This window comes from Lathyrus oleraceus, chromosome 5 (genome assembly GCF_024323335.1).
Source record: "Lathyrus oleraceus cultivar Zhongwan6 chromosome 5, CAAS_Psat_ZW6_1.0, whole genome shotgun sequence".
Lineage (NCBI taxonomy): Eukaryota > Viridiplantae > Streptophyta > Magnoliopsida > Fabales > Fabaceae > Lathyrus > Lathyrus oleraceus.
The window spans coordinates 329208408-329218867 of record NC_066583.1 but is presented as its reverse complement, the minus strand read 5'-3'; the positions used below and the strand labels follow the sequence as shown (position 1 = coordinate 329218867).

Sequence of the window (10460 nt, the reverse complement as noted above, 5' to 3'; positions counted from 1 at the left end):
TACGAATCAACGACATCGAACTATATCTCCGAGTCTTACGACGAATTCGGGAATATCATGCTGCAAACAATCTCCCTCCTATCGAAATTCCTGATCTCAAAAATCTTCTTCCTTCACCGATACCCGAGATGGAAGAACCAGCTCGTGCTCTTTGAGATTACGCCGCTCCATCGCAAGATGAGCCGCATTCGAGTATTGCTCCACCCGCAATCGAAGCAAACAACTTCGAACTTAAGCCTTCGCTGCTACAGGCAGTGCAACAGAATCAATTCTCTGGAAATCCCACCGAGGATCCAAACCTTCATTTATCTGTATTTGTCCAATACGCTGATACTGTTAAAGCTAATGGTGTCACTTCAGAGGCAATTCGACTTCGTCTTTTTCCTTTCTCGTTAAGAGATAAAGCTAGAAGATGGCTTCAGTCTCTTCCTTCCAACTCAGTCACAACATGGAATGAGTTGAAGAAAGTCTTCCTTGCCCGATATTTTCCTCCGAGCAAAACAGCTATGTTGAGAGCCCAGATAAATGGATTTAAACAGAAAGATAACGAGTCTCTTTTCGAAGCATGGGAAAGATACAAATACATGATGAGACTTTGTCCACACCATGGTTTAGAGGACTGGTTAGTGATTCATACCTTCTATAATGGTCTCTTGTACAACACAAGGTTAACAATAGACGCCGCAGCAGGTGGTGCACTTATGGATAAACCTTATGCCGATGCTTATCAACTTATCGAAAGCATGGCCCAAAACCATTATCAGTGGGGAAGCGACCGAGCATGGTAGAGAAACCTCAAACGAAAAGTGGCATGTACGAGATAAGTAGCCTTGATCATGTAAATGCAAAAGTGGAAGCCCTTGCCCAGAAAATTGAAAGTTTGAATGTATCACCTCCAACCACCATGGTTGCCGCAACTCAGAATTGCGAAGTCTGTGGAATCCAAGGTCACACTCCTGCAGATTGTCAACTCCTAACAGGAATCCAAGCAGAACAAGTGAATTATGCTCAAGGAAATCCCTACTCGCACACCTATAACTCAAACTGGAAGAATCATCCTAATTTTTTATATAAGAGTAATAATGCTTTATACGCACCAGGACAAGCTCCAAATCAAGCCCCAACTATACCTCCTGGATATCAAAAGCCGACCCCATCTATACCTCACAATAATATTCCTAGGAAATCCAACTTGGAAATAATGATGGAGAACTTCATAGCTTCTCAACAGCAAACCAATAAAGATTTCTTAAACCAAAATATACACACTAGCGAACAAATCAAACAACTAGCAAGTAAAGTAGATGCCCTGGCTATCCATAACAAAATGCTGGAAACACAAATATCACAAGTAGCTCAACAACAAGCGCCTACTGCTGCCCCAACTGGTACATTTCCTGGACAGCCCCAACCTAACCCGAAAAGCCACGCTTATGCAATCATACTAAGAAGTGGAACGGAAGTGGAAGGACTAGTAGATCCAAGAACTGAAAACCAAAACTCTAAAAAGTCAACTGAGGAAGAAAGTACACCTAAGGAAAAGGAAGAGAGTAATAAGGAAACCGTAGAAAAGAAAGAACCTTATGTACCTCCACCACCTTATAAACCACCTATCCCTTATCCTCAAAGGCTTATTAAAACCAAAGATGCGGTCCAATTTAAAAAATTTGTTGACCTACTGAAACAATTAAACGTCACAATTCCGTTTACAAAAGCTATTACGCAGATGCCCTCATATGCTAAGTTCTTAAAAGAAATTCTTTCTAATAAAAGGAAACTTGAAGATAGCAAAACTGTTACACTCACTGCTGAATGTAGCACTATAATCCAGAATATGCCTCCTAAACTTAAAGATCCAGGTAGTTTCTCTATACCCTGTCACATAGGAAAATTTGTCATAGATAAAGCCTTATGCGATCTAGGAGCCGGTATTAGTGTTATGCCTTTATCCATATGCAAGAAACTAGAAATGGGAGAATTAAGACCAACTAAAATGTCTGTGCAACTAGCAGATCGTTCTGTTAGATATCCTGTAGGAATTCTTGAAAACGTTCCTGTGCGCATAGGTCAATTCTACATTCCAACCGATTTTATAATTATGGACATTAGAGAAGATGAAGTTACACCCATTATATTGGGAAGACCATTCTTAGCAACTGCCGGTGCGATCATAGACGTAAAACGAGGACGACTCACTTTCGAAGTAGGAGAAGAGAAAATTGAGTTCATCCTTTCCCAATTTTTGAAAGCACTTGCAATAGAAGATACATGTTACTTCATGGATATCATTGATGAATGCATAAAAGAAACAGAGTTAGAAAATGACAAATTGTCTAACTATCTTGTAGAAGACAAACTCAACCAATGTTTAGCAATAACACCGGACCCTACGCAATGCCTTAAGAAACCAACCCTAGACCTGAAAACACTTCCCAAAAATCTGAGATATGAATTCCTAGACTTAGAACTTGAACGACCAGTGATAGTTAATGCAGACCTAGGAAAACTCGAAACCGAAAAACTCCTACATATCTTAAGAAAATATCCAACCGCACTAGGGTACAACATCACCGATCTTAAAGGAATAAGTCCTTCTATTTGTATGCACCGCATCATGCTAGAAGAAGACTGTAAAACTTCTAGGGAACATCAGAGGAGACTAAACCCGATCCTGAGTGAGGTAGTGAAGAAGGAAGTAACCAAGTTATTAGAGGCAGGTATCATATATCCTATATCTGATAGCAAATGGGTTAGTCCTGTACACGTAGTACCAAAGAAAGGAGGTATAACAGTTATCGAAAATGAAAAAGGAGAAACTATAACCAAACGAATCGAATCGGGATGGAGAATGTGCATTGACTATAGGAAACTAAACAAAGCAACCCGAAAAGATCATTTCCCTTTACCATTCATTGACCAGATGTTAGAACGATTAGCAAAACATTCTCATTTCTGCTATCTAGACGGTTACTCAGGCTTCTTTCAAATACCAATTCATCCTGATGACCAAGAAAAGACAACATTCACGTGTCCTTTTGGCACCTTCGCTTATAGACGAATGCCGTTTGGCTTGTGCAATGCTCCTGCAACCTTCCAAAGGTGCATGATGGCGATATTCGCCGATTTTCTCGAAAATATCATGGAAGTATTTATGGACGACTTTTCCGTATGCGGACAAAGCTTTGAAGAATGTCTTGAAAACCTAGAAAGAGTTCTAGAACGATGTGTAAAAGTAAACCTAGTACTTAATTGGTAAAAATGTCACTTTATGGTACAAGAAGGAATTGTTTTAGGACACATCATCTCAAATAGAGGAATTGAAGTAGACAAAGCCAAAATAGAGGTAATCGAAAACCTTCAACCTCCGAAAACTGTGAGAGAAGTACGAAGCTTCTTAGGACATGCCGGTTTTTACCGACGATTCATTAAAGACTTCTCTAAAATAACTAAACCTTTGACCAGACTATTGATGAAGGATGCTGAATTCATCTTCGACAATAAATGTTTAGAAGCATTCCAAACGCTTAAACAAGCATTGATCTCCGCACCCATAATGCAGACACCAGATTGGAATGAACCATTCGAAATAATGTGTGATGCCAGTGATTACGCCGTGGGCACTGTTTTAGGACAACGAAAGGATAAAAAGCTTCACGTAATATATTACGCAAGTAGAACTCTAGATGAAGCACAAATGAATTACGCCACAACCGAGAAAGAACTTTTAGCAGTGGTGTTTGCACTAGATAAGTTTCGTTCTTACTTGGTCAGAGCTAAAATAATCGTTTACACCGACCATGCTGCTATCAAGTACCTCTTAACAAAAAAGGATGCTAAACCTAGACTCCTAAGGTGGATCCTGTTGCTACAAGAGTTCGATCTGGAAATCAAAGATAAAAAAGGAACTGAAAACGTAGTAGCAGATCACCTCTCTAGACTTGAAAACCTGGAACCGGAAACAACATCGATCAACGATGATTTCTCGTACGATAAACTTATAGCTACTTTGGAAGAAAATAAAGCTGATAAATAGGTAGAAACCACCTTAGCTATATGTGCTACACCATGGTACGCTGATCTCGTCAATTATTTAGCTGCCAGAATAGTTCCACCTACTTTATCCTACCAGCAAAAGAAACGATTCTTCTATGACATAAACCACTATTACTGGGATGACCCTTTACTTTTCAAAAGAGGCCCCGATGGTATTTTCCGTCGGTGTATACCTGAAGAAGAGGTAGAAAATATAATCCAACACTGTCACTCCGCTCCTTATGGTGGACATGCAAGTACATCCAAGACTTGCTCCAAAATCCTACAAGCCGGTCTTTATTGGCCAAACATATGGAAGGATGTGCATGCGGCTATCAAGAAATGTGATAGATGTCAACGCACGGGAAACATATCTAGATGTGACGAGATGCCACAAAAGAGCATTTTGGAAGTAGAGATTTTCGACATGTGGGGGATAGATTTCATGGGACCTTTTCCACCTTCTTTCGGTAACAAGTACATACTCGTAGCGGTTGACTACGTATCAAAATGGATCGAAGCTATAGCTTCTCCAACAAATGACACACGAGTAGTAACTAGACTCTTTAAGAATATAATATTTCCAAGATTTGGTGTCCCAAGAATAGTAGTCAGTGATGGTGGATCGCATTTCATATCTAAGGTACTCGAAAAACTACTGTTTAAGTATGGCGTAAGGCATAAAGTAGCGACACCTTACCACCCTCAAAACAGTGGGCAAGTGGAAGTGTCTAACAGAGAAATCAAACGAATATTAGAAAAACAGTCGCCACCTCAAGGAAAGACTGGTCATTGAAACTACCAGAAGCTTTATGGGCGTATCGAACCGCTTACAAAACTCCCATAGGGACAACCCCATTTAAGCTTATTTATGGAAAATCCTGCCACCTCCTGGTAGAATTAGAACATAAGGCCTACTGGGCTATTAAAAATCTAAATTTAAACTATAAGGCCGCCGGTGAAAAGAGAATCCTTGATATAAATGAATTAGAGGAACTCAGACGAGACGCTTACAAAAATGCCAGAATCTACAAAGAAAGAATAAAACAATGGCATGACAAGCGCATATCAAGGAAAATCTTCAAACAAGGCGATACAGTCCAGTTATTCAACTCTAGGCTAAAGTTATTCCCGGGAAAACTACGATCTAGATGGTCAGGTCCTTTCCAAGTCACCAATGTTTTTCCCAGTGGAGCGGTGGAAATTAAAGGAAAATCCATTGAACCGTTTATCGTAAACGGGCAGCGTCTAAAACATTATCATCATGCAGAGAACATTGAAGATTCACAAGTCCTGCACTTAGACGTAGTGCCCCCAAATTTTATAGATTATATTTGATAGTGTTTATGTCGAGCTTGCGACATTAAACAAAGCGCTTAGTGGGAGACAACCCACAAATTTTCTTTATCTTTATTTTTATTTCTTCTTTAATTATTCTTCTAAATTTTATTTAGTATTCATTCTTAATTTATTTTAACTTATAAAATTTTTATTCTTTTCTTCTTTCGGCATTTGGCCAAATCCTGACTAAAACTCTTGTTTTTCTTTTCTCTAGCTAACACTAACCTGATGGGACAAATTGATCGTATGGGTATCAAATTCAGAGGGAAAGCTCAGAAACAAAAGTTTGAGGAACTAGCAGAGAGAGAGATGCTACCTAGTTTGTATGCTGATGATTGGGCAATGACTGCCCTTGGACTAAGAGAGAGTGTCTTGTATTTGCTGAGTCAAATAGGGTGGGAAACCACTCCTATCCGTAGACAATTCGTCACTTACCGGAGACTGACTCTAGAATTCCTTAGTTCTCTGATCTATCTACCCAGCCATGGAAAAGGAATAAGCAGAGGTTTCATCCAGTTCAGAATGTTCAACATGGAGTATCAGTTTAACATTCAAGACTTTACCAACCTTCTAGGTTTCCCTACCTCTTTTGATACATTCACAGTGAGCCAAGAAGAACTTTTTGAATATAGAGAACTTGAACACTTTTGGGGAAGCTTGACTGGAAATGACGATCCTGAGGAACATGAGTTTCTTTCTGGAAACATACATAACCCGACCTTTCGTTATTTCCATAAGATCCTGGCCCACACCTTATTTGGGAAGAACTCAAATAGTACCTCAGTTTCACGTGATGAACTCTTCATCATATTTTGTGCTTCCCAGAACCGTCCAGTAAACGGTGCCACTTTTATGTTGGCAAATTTTGACCACCTTATCTAAGATGAACGGGCACCAATTCAAATAGGCGGCTTGATAACCATGATTGGTAATGCTGTCGGATTACGTCAACCTATGCTTGACTTAAGCCCTTTTTGTGGCATTGCGACTATGAGTATACCCTTCCTCTTCAACACTATGTTTATAGAAAACCTAGGGTCTGAAGAGTTTGAGCTTATAATTAACAACCAAGTTCTTTGCCTATTCACCTTGCCTAGTCCAAGGACTAGTGTTCATAACTGCAATAACTGGCTCTACAACCTGAACGGAATACCCTCTCCCGCTAGATCTACTGAATCCATCCAGGACTATGAGATTTGTGAAGACCAGATCCCTTATGCTAAATCTGACCCTCAGACACCATCTGGTTATTATGATATTGATCCTCCTCCTCAACCTGTCCCGACCGAAGAATCGGCAATACCCGATCTTAGACATCATATGCCCGGAGCAAATTATAACACCACCATTCAGGCTTTGATGTCAGAACAGGACGCCCTCAGAGAAGAGTTAGCTAACATGGGACAAGAATTTCTGGGATACATGAACAGTATGACAAATCAGTTCCACGAGTTGTTAAACCGTGTTAACTCCTTTGCTCCTCCGGCCAGAGATCATGCAGATGGATAGATGTTGTTTTTCTTAGTTACTTAGTTTTAGTTTAGGTTATTCATTAATTTTGTTTCAAATTATTTTAGTATTTGTTTTTCTTTCGCATGTTTGCTTTTGTCTTCCAATGTTACATTATGATTATTTTATGAAGCTATTGATTTATTTTACTTTATTATGACTTATGCAATATCTATCAATAATGCTCTCTACTGTTGCTACCCACATAACTTATTAAAGATATATATATATATATATATATATATATATATATATATATATATTATGAAAGTAGAATAGCATGCAAGGCAATTTAAAAATATCACAATAGCAAAATAAAATAAACATATGCATAACAAAATAACAACAATAAAATATAATGATAAAAACAAGGTACGTTGCAAGAATGACTGTGTGACAAGCGTCACACAATCCATTACGGTCGTCACACCAAGTGCCTGTGACGCCTGTAACACCCCTGTCATGAGCGTGACACCTACAGACTATGTGAACGTTACTAACCGTTGGAGACACGACCGTTACACCACCCACTTTTTACCTTCCCTATTTATTCACATTTACCCATATTTATTTACTTTTCAACCACTCCCTTTCCAACTTCCAAATCTTTTCCTATAAATACCCACCATACCTTTCTTCATACACCACAAACCATTCTATAAAATCAATTCCATTTCCCTTCTCCCCTTATTACCTCTTTCAAACCACTTATCGGTATGGCGGGAAACCAAGATTTCGGAAATATCATTTTCCGATCCGAAGATGAAAATTATCAAAGATTTCGGAGCAGTTTGAGCGTTTCCAACAGCGAGGCGTCCAATCCACCAGGTATCCTGATTTAAATTGTTTACAAGAATTAGGATTACTTCAAGGTATAGAATGGATGCTCTGCCTCGCTGATTTAACCTTTCTTTGCACTCATAATCAACCTACCTACCCCGCTCTCACCTTAGAATTTTTAAGTTCTTATTCGTACAACACTCCTACCGGTGAAGACGAGTACTTAACCGGTATCGCAACCTTCCGCATGTTCAACACCGAGTACTCCCTATCCCAAAACCAATTGAGCACCATGCTACAATTCCCTGTAGAAGGTCAAGTCCACCCTAGGATACCTCCGAACTCCCAGTGGCATATAAACGCCTTCGACCTCTTTAGAAAGTTTTCCGGTGTGGAAACCAACAACTGGGATGTATTACTTGCTTCGCATATACATAACCCAACCATCCGGTACTTTATCCGCATCCTGCAAAACACTATTTTTGGTCGACCGAACAACAGCAAAGTCAACGCCAAGGAATTATTTTTCCTCCACTGCGTCTTTGCAGCAGATACACAGGTAAACGTTGCCTCCTTCCTATTTCATCATATCCGCACCCTATGTGCTAGAGGCCGTCAACCTTTTGTAATTGATGGATTAATCACCACCATAGCACTTGGCTTAAATCTTGGGGATCGACTTCAGAATTTACAATCTCTCCCACCCCTATTGATGGATATAAGCTACTGTCGGTCCAGCCGCCTAATCAAAAACAGGGTAGGCGGAGGGTATTACCTTATGGTGAACAACCAGGAAGTCCCAAGCGTTGTTTTACCCAACATTGCCCTAACCGCCACATCTATGATCTGAATGCTCCCGAAGCTACCGAACCTACACAAGCAAACCCGCCTCCAGACGAGTTTGCAGAAATGGAGCAAGGTGATCAGGTTCCTGCACAACAATCAGTCCCGCTCAACCCTTCCGATAATGCAGCTGGTTCATCCTCACGACGTCGTCGACGAAGAAGGCCAGCAACCAACGACGACATCATGGATGCTATCGATGGTATGCAAGCGCAGAATCTCGAAGTGATGCAGATGATGCGCCAGATGCAACAACAACAGGAAGCGAGGAATGCAATAACCGATCAGCGGTTCGCTGAGTTGCTCAGCAGGTTTGACGACTTAGAAGTACGTCAACGATCACCAGGTCCAAGAACCAGAGGCGGCAGGCAGCATTGATTTTAGTTTCCTTTTCTTTTTCTATTTCTTTTGTTTTCTTTGAAACATTGGGGACAATGTTTCATTTAAGTGTGGGGGGGAAAAAGCTTGTTCTTTAAATCTTCCTTTTTCAAGTATGTTATCTTTCCCTTGTCATTGTTATTTCTCTTTTTTATAAAAATAAATAAATAAATAAAATAAATATATATATATATATATATATATATATATATATATATATATATATATTTATTATAATATATATTTATTCTAAATTAAGTCCCTAGTGTGAAAATTTTCCATTATCTATTCCCCTCAATTTTCTTGAGCCATAACAAAAATTTAACACAATCAATAAATATAAAGGTTGCTTATTTTATCAAACTTGAGTGAAATCAAGACAAAATTATTACCATACCAACGCTCTAAACAAACCTCAACATGTTAGATCAGAAAGGTACCTGTTATACAAGTCCCTGGACTTTTAACTTTATAGTAACCCCGAGTAGTTTATACAAGAAGTCAGCACTATCTTAATAGCAAACTACGTGGAGGGCCGATGAATATAAGTGAATGATTCCCAAAATAAAAAATATATATATATATATATCAGGAAATGCACTAACTAAGTTAGGTGATCCTTACCAGATCATTTAATCTAAAGGTTGCAGATCATACAAAAACATAATACGAAAGATCCATTATGAGTTGGTTCAGCAGGTATCTGGTGCTGAACTTGGTAGGGCGGACTACGGTCCGATCCCCCGCAATTTGCAATGGACCGAGAAACGAAGTTATCCGACTAATGTACCAGAGCTTCAAGCTAAAAAGGGGATCAGAATCACTAATCGGTCACTCCACTATGTGCGTGAAACGATAAAGGGCTTAATGTGATTTCGCTAGAATGAAAACGGGTGAAATAAGAGAAAAAGAGCTAGGCTGGTTATAATAGCATGACTCGAACTGGTTTGCATGAGGTAAGGTTACCGGATGTTGTAAAGGTAGTTCTTGATGTCAAGATTAGACTCAGGTTATTTCTAAACAAGATTTACTTGCAACCTAGTACGAATTGATGTGTGTTTTGAAATTTCATCTGGCTAAATTTTTAAACGATTTCTATACTGTATCTTGCTTGAGGACAAACAAAGGTCTAAGTATGGGGGAGTTTGATAACATGAAATAATATCACATTCTTGGACTCGATTTAATTAAATTATATTATTATTCGCTTCAATTTATTTCATTTTATTTGAAGCATAAGTGAAAAAGGAAGAAAAGGAGGTGCAAAAAGGAATGAAGAGAAGCAATTTCACTAAAGCCCAGCCCAAAACTACAAGCCATGAGCACTGAGCCTGTGACGAGCGCCACACAAGGTGTGACGAGCGTCACGTCCTGCTGCCTTGTGTTACGAGCGTAACACATGGTGTGACGGACGTCACACCATTCTCCTATATTTTTGGCTTCAGAAATGCAACAGACGCACGTTGAAGCCTATTATTTCGTTTGACTCTTGGAACGTGAGGATTTTACACGAAAAGCTTTGGAAACCGTTACAAAGTGGACTAGTATAAATAGTCACTTCTTTCCAACCCTAAAGC

The 10460-nt window shown here is 39.3% G+C and overlaps 1 non-coding gene across 1 annotated transcript; it reads right to left on the bottom strand.

Annotated features, from left to right (window-relative positions):
* Nucleotides 1-506: 506 nt before the first annotated feature.
* LOC127089107 (small nucleolar RNA R71) lies at nt 507-613 on the bottom strand. The gene has a single exon (XR_007790883.1). It is a non-coding gene; the product is annotated as a small nucleolar RNA R71 (small nucleolar RNA).
* Between the last annotated feature and the right edge of the window lie 9847 nt (nt 614-10460).